Source organism: Aphis gossypii, chromosome X (assembly GCF_020184175.1).
Source record: "Aphis gossypii isolate Hap1 chromosome X, ASM2018417v2, whole genome shotgun sequence".
In the NCBI taxonomy this organism is placed as follows: domain Eukaryota; kingdom Metazoa; phylum Arthropoda; class Insecta; order Hemiptera; family Aphididae; genus Aphis; species Aphis gossypii.
In genome coordinates, this window is record NC_065533.1 from 56,508,213 (window position 1) to 56,515,865 (window position 7,653).

Consider the following 7,653-nt stretch of genomic DNA (forward strand, 5'->3'; position numbering starts at 1 on the left):
AATAGCTTCAGTTAAGGGCTTTAAAATTTTCTTAAGCCCAGAATCACTAAATATAGTAAAAGGATGACCATTTACAGTAACAAGTTCTGTACAGGCTTTCAATAATGTAGTCTTATCTAACTTAACGTTTAGGCTTTTTTTGATCAAAATACTATCCATCATACCATGTTTCTATAAAAGCATTTACCTATTAATTTTTTTATTAATTAGATGTACTATTTAAAACATGCAAGTATAATAATTAGTATCATAATTAATATGTTAACACCTAATTAATAATAAAACTATAATATATATACTATATACATATCTTAGTTTAGGTAGGTATTATAACCATTGATTATAAATACTAGTGTTTATAACCATTAATCAATGATATATAGGTACATAATATAATCTTCAATAAGTGTCATTTAAATATACAGGAGGTGCAAGAATTTAAAACTTAATTACCTACCTTTAGTGGTGGAAGTGCTGTGGTAGAGTCATCATTCGGTGGACGCTTTTCTTTGATGGTATTTTCTTTTTTTATATACGCTGTAAGACTTTATATTCTTCAACGTGACAACATCTTATATGCGTCTCAAGATTATTGCTGTAGCGACCTTTTAGCATAGGTCGTCGACACTCTTGAATATTGCACGTTGATTCATCTTTTAAGTATATTATAGGTAAAAAACCACTTGCTCACGGGATTCGTTTGTTTTCTCTCCATTTTAACTAATAATTATAGATTATGTATGGATAACTTTATAAACTACGTAACGCTAAAGAAACTAGGAAGAGACTGACACAAGTGACACGTAGAGTTGCTCAAAAATAGTTTTCAACAGTTGTTTGATAGTCTTGTTGTTATCGAGAACATACTTACATACCTACGTCAATATTTAAGAATAATACATGTCACGGTAACGTCGCCGTTATCACGATAACTTATTATATTTCCCGGTTATTATCCTCCCAACAACGATAATATTTCGATGGCTAAGAGGCCAAAAGTTGTGTGTCCAATTTTTCTCAAAATCGTTTTATTAGTCTATTGGATTAATCTGGGTCGTCTTTTTGATTCGGTAAAACATTATACGTCAATATTTTAATTTAAACGTGCTTTATTTATACTTTAATTTTTGTGATTTTAGCGCAAGTTATGTTTTTTTAGTGCACACATATTATAACAAGTCCTAAATTAATGAGACCATACAATCAATATTTTACCCTAGTCTAAATATTAAGCGGACATATATAACAAGTCCGGACTTGTTACTTTTGTCAAAAACATTCATACAATTTTGGACGTGTAATGTTTTAGATAGTATTGAATTTGTTAATCTATCTTTAAAAATGTAATATGTTCGAAGACCGAACGTATTATTTTTAATGCATGCCGTTGTAATCATTGATAATACGTCGATACGTCAAAATAATATTATTTTTATTGATAATATTATGATATTAATATTATTATCATTTAACATATTATGTCTCTCCAAGGTTTATAGATAATATTATCTATAAACCTTGATGTCTCTCGTGTCATATTTTGTAGTTGTCGTTATGACTCCAATATTGTGAATTTCTTCTTTTTTATTTTAATTAGTTAATACTTAATAGTCAATTAATACATTTAATTGAAATAATAATAATTTTATAATTATTATCATAAAATAAAATAAATGATTATGTATAGTATATCTTTATATTTTTTACATTTAAAATGTGATGTCTTTAATTAGCATAAAATAACAAGTTTTATTTGACTAAAAATTTGATGAAAACACTACTTTTTATTTATTACAATAAATAATATTTTTTTATATTTTTTCATCTTTTAACCTTTTTACGACAATTATATATTTATTAAATTTAGTCAAAAAATTAGTCTAAAATAAATTTTAACTTTTTATACTATTAATTAATTAGAGTTTATACTGAATTAATAGTTTTTAATAAGTCCATCAAAACCTAGTATATGTACGTTGTAAAAATATATTTTAATTGCCATTTATAACAAGTCCCACTTAAGTTTAAAAGATACATTATTATTACGTCAACAAAAGCATTTAAGACTTAAAAGTAATAATTTATGTAATCTACAGAATATTTCACAAATAAATAAGTTGCAACATCTGAAATCAAAAAACTGCAACAAAAATTATTTGTTGTGGAATTATTTAAAATCTTAAAACTGCTCTCCTCTAAAATTTAGCGTTTGTAACACACATTTTGGCCTCTTAGCCATCGATTTATACAATAATTATTATTACTTAAAGGAAATTACTTATTATAAATAATTTCTGTGCAGCGTAACGTGTTTTTTCCACGTAATGTCAAGTTATTTATAACTAATACAGAATTACTAGAATTTATTTCAAAACCTACGACTAGAGGAACTATAACGTTCTCGAATAATTACAAATCATTATTAATTTATATTTGATATAGGTACTAAGGTACCTACAAAGTCACATATCACTTCACATACGGTGTATAATATTTAAAATTTTATACATATTGTTTATTTAAAAGGAATTACCAAATTACCTACATCAATTATGTTATACCATAATACAATTTAATATTAATATACGTAAAACATTATACATTTAATTAATATATTTTATACATCATTATCCATTATGTCTTATTAACTATTAGATTTTCTTAGTTATTAGTTATTAATTATTATTAGTAATAACTTATTACTTATAAGCCGTTATGGAGTATAGAATAATGTTTCAATCAAATTATCCACATCTCTTATATTTTTACATTACACCGTATTTCCACCGGACTTCTGAAAAGTCGGACTACCCGACATTTACAGTTGACCATTTTTGAAATAATTGAAATTGTATGTTATATTTACAACAGCTTATAACTATTTACAATTTAAATGTTAGATAATAATTTATTTTTTTTTTTATTTTTTTGATATCGGTATTTATTTTTTCCGATTTTGATTTCGGTTTTGTATACCATAATTTTTTTTTCCGATTTTGATTTCAGTTTTGGATATCGATATTAATGTTTTTCGATTTCTTTTTTAATTTCGAATATCGATGTTCGTTTTTTGCTATTTCGGTTTCGGTTTTGATTACCTACCGTTTTTGATTTTTTTCAATTTTAATTTCGATCTTGATATCGATTTCGGTTTTTAACGATGTTAACCCGCGGTATTTAAAATCGATATCCAATTTCGGTTTCAAGCTCTGCTAATTAGGTATGATAAATTAAAGAAGGGACGATGAAATCGTATCCACGAAATAAAAATTATACACACACATACTATTATCAAAATATAATCATGTATTTATGTATATATAATATTATGATGTTTTACGAACCCGTTCGGGGTGAAGATAAACAAATAAAATATTCACCGTCCTCTCTTGAAAAACTCTCGTAGTCTTGTTGATTCTCGACTGTCTGCTATTAATCAATTGTACAGTTTAATTGGGAAACGGGCGAGTGTGTGATTGTACGCGCGCATGTGATTATAACGTCAGTTTTGAAGACGGACTAGGTCGTCCTGACGTGTACGAGTGGGAAAAGGGTCAAGAGGTATAGGCCGAAGAGATTGACGTGGAACCGGCAGAACAGTGACGAAGGTCGTGTACGAAACAGAAGTACGGCGGGCAATGAATAAAAGTGTTTTTGATTAATCATCTAAGGTTGTTTTCATAATTTTCGTCTTGAAAAAAAAAAATGTTGATTTTTCATTTATTTATTTTACCATAACTTATTCGTGATTTCGTTAAATTATTCTCAGTCTCGTGTACTGTAATATAGTATTATACAATATAATATATTATTACGATAATGAGGATCGGCACTGTCGACACAGTCGTGTTGTTAAACGCGCGCGTAGTACGTATTATGTAATATTCTTTGACCAAACAAAAATATTATAAAAGTTTAAGAAAAAAAAAAAACAATAACAAGAACTCTCCAAGCTCAAGATTGTTTACGAAAAGTCCGTGTTGTTGTGTTGTTTTTTCAATCGTCATCTGCGCGACACACATCACTTAGCAATCCGTCGAAAAGTTCGAAAAATCAATTCTGTTCTATACGTTTTCGAATGAATATATGAGTACCTACTGTGAAACTCGTCCGCGTAGCATTGTTATAATACATTCGTATTCTGCAGTACTTATTAATATATTGTGTAAAAATAGAGCGCGTTGAGTAATTCTTTTACGATTTTTGATGTTTTTAATTATGGAGAGGAACGTAAAAATAAATTAGTAATCATCTAGCCGGCTTACCATTATTATTTTGAAAATAATAGTCAGTTGAATGATTTTTATAAAGAAGACGTATTTTATCATAAACATCAATACACTCTTTTCTCTACACTCGTTTCTCGCTTCACTCATAAACTCTCGTTTCTGTATGCAATAATATTCACTATGTTTAGTTCCTTTTCGATATGTTAGGTTTTGAAGACTTTTGAAGACTGTAAATGTCCAAAGACTGACAAAAGAAAAAAGCGACTAAGAAATTTGCTGGTTATGTAATTAGGTTATTAAGTATACGACGTAACTTCATACACAGCTTACATGTATTATAATATATTGTAAAAAATTGATATAGTTTGATCAACTCGAAAATAATTTTAACACGATAGAATTATAGATTTCTTTATATATAACTTATCGTGTAATTATTATATTCGTTGTTCAATTATATTATTAATTGTTAATAGGTAATTGAAATTTATTGGCCATACAATATGTAGCGCCGTAAATAATTATTCAAAACAAAATAGGAACTTGTACATAGTTATATACACCTATAATGCAATATTATACTAGTACCTATTGTATCTTTTATCTTGCATTTATAGTGGTAAACATTGATGTATCTAAATACTCTTTTCAAGTATCTTGTCGACGACTGAGTACACTATTGTTTTGAAAATGAGCCACAGGAAAAGTGTGCAACATGAATATCCATTAACGATTCTCTAGAGCATCGTTTTTATTATTATTATTTTTTTCATTAGATATATTTATTTACAAATAAATAAACGATTGGTGTGCAATGTACACATAAACGACGACAAAGTTTGTATTGGATTTCAATTGGAACTTTGACTATGTCATTATTTATTAGTTAACTCATTCTTTGCGATTGTCTCTCATTGCAAGATACACAAACGATTAAAAACGTCGAATAACTCTATTCAACATAAGTACCTATTACCTACTTCGCTTAAACACGTATTTAGAAAACTAATATAATACACTAATCGATTTTTATATTCGACAATTGATCAATTATTAATTTTTCTTTAAAAATTATAAGAAAGAATAAACAAGAGTGTATTATTTTTCTTACCCGACCGCGGCGTTTTTACGAAAAAAAAATCTATTGTCGGCATACCATATATGTATAAATTGGCGGAGGGATGAAAATATTGACACATCTATATACGCACTGAAAATTATAGACATAAATGTTATTTGGAGAAGAAAGGTCTTGTCGAGCTGCTGCTGTAGCCGGCGCGTTAAAAACTTCGTAGTTGTATGATACGTATATAAAGATCAGGTGACAGTAAAATTACTTTATTTGACTTTTTACTTAGTACTTTAATCTTTTTGGGAAAGCCGGTGGGTTATTTAGAGTGGATTACTTGATAGAAAGCCACAATCGAATTGAATGGTATATGACAGAAGTGTCATTTTTGAAGTGCGTATGGTAAGTATAGGTGCACTAACTGTTTCGCGTAATACTTTTTCAATACTAGAAAAGTGAAACGATTATTCTAGCGAATTGAAACATTTTGTTTTCATTTTATTTTCTCTAGAGTTGTGAGCAGCAGTGATATTCTCGTAATAGACACGAAAAATAAACCATACATCCAAATTCTATGCTATATTGAAAAGCTGTGGCAGACCTGAAAATGTATGCGTCAAGTCCTTTTTTCCGTTTCACCGGTTTGGCGGGCTGTTTTGTCCAGACACGTATTAAGCAGCGAGACGAAATTATTAATAAATACCTATACATTATATTTACTATAATATACAATGTGTAACTAAACACATTCGAAAGGATATATTTTGCGGAAATAATAATGGTCCGGTCGAGTCGTAGAAGCTATGTACAGCAGTGTATACGCGTCTATATCGTACACTGCGCGCCGGTCACTCCCCACATAGGTCAGGCGATATTTTTTAAGTGACCTTTGACGGGCGGTGGTGGTGGGTCAGTGGGGGATGGGTCGAGGATGCGACGTATCCGATGGCGCGCCCGCGCACTCATGTATATATATATATATATAATATATCTGTCCGGTCGGGGTGCACTTAGGAAACGATTCATTTTCCCGAATTGCTTCCTCCGCGTCTATCCGGTCCGACGTAACGCACATCATATGCCCCTCTTCCCACGGGAACAATGTATTCGCCGGGCCAGGTCAAGGTTCCTCCTCCGCCGCCGACCCCCCGCCGGCGACGTAAGCGGCCGTCATCGCCGGCGAATATTGCTTTCGACAATCTGTCGTCCGTTTCCGACCGGCCTGGACCCCGACTTGGACACACGCACACATGCACACTATACCTATATATCGTATTCGGGTCGTTTCAAATACTTATTTATTGCGAGGGCGCACACGCCTCGACCGATTTTTATTACTTCCCGCCGGCCGTCCGGCCGGTGTGTAATTTCTCCTTTTTCCCGCCGTCGCCCAAAACGCATTACCCGGCCGATTCATGTACCGACGGATAATCAGTACGAATCAGCCTCCCGACGGTGGTCAAATCGGCAAAATCATTATCTTGTAATATATATTATGGGCACGAGATGACACGACGCTGCGGCTAACGCATTTACAGTGAGCATATTGCAGTGTGTGGGTCACGCGATATATTTACGTATACGCCGTGAAATCTTCGCAACCAAAATAATAAAGTAAGTATCTCTAGACTTTAGACGCGTCGTTTTTTTTTTTTTTGTTTAATTTTTTGATAAGCAATTGTTCATCACACTTTTGCTTAACATCGCATTAAATCAGTCTTTTTCGACGATGTATAGTTGGACAGTTTTGATCTTGAGTGCGCGGGTTAGATATATCTTACAAAATAATGACGTGTAATTTTAGAGTCAAGGACCATATCATCGCTCGTAAATATCACAAAATATATGCATATTATGTTCAAATTATAATCGCAGGTTCCCGCGGGTTAGTATAAATATGTATAGTGAGTTGGTAAAATCTATAGGGTGACCGTAGGTCCCGTTTAAAACGAAATTGTCCCTTTTTTGAATGTCACTTCCCTTTGTCGCGATAAACTTCAAACGGGATGACGTTTTTTGTTCTGTTTTAATCCCGTTATATTATAATATGTCCTTATATTGTGTATAATATGTTCGTTAAAGCAAAAAACCTGTACTTACACAAAAATATACAAAGCGATATTTTGTATATTATATGCATCGAAATCAAGAGTATAATCAACAGTTTTATTGCTGTTTAGCGTAACGATAAAGCACCGATTTCCGACGAATAATTTATTGTCAACGATAAACTTTACATTATAACCGTTTCTTAGTGCATACATAAACAATATGATCAACTCAATGTAATCGCAATATTTTATGAATTAAATCAGCGTGTGATTTTATCGTTTTTAAATTAAGTCCTAAATAATT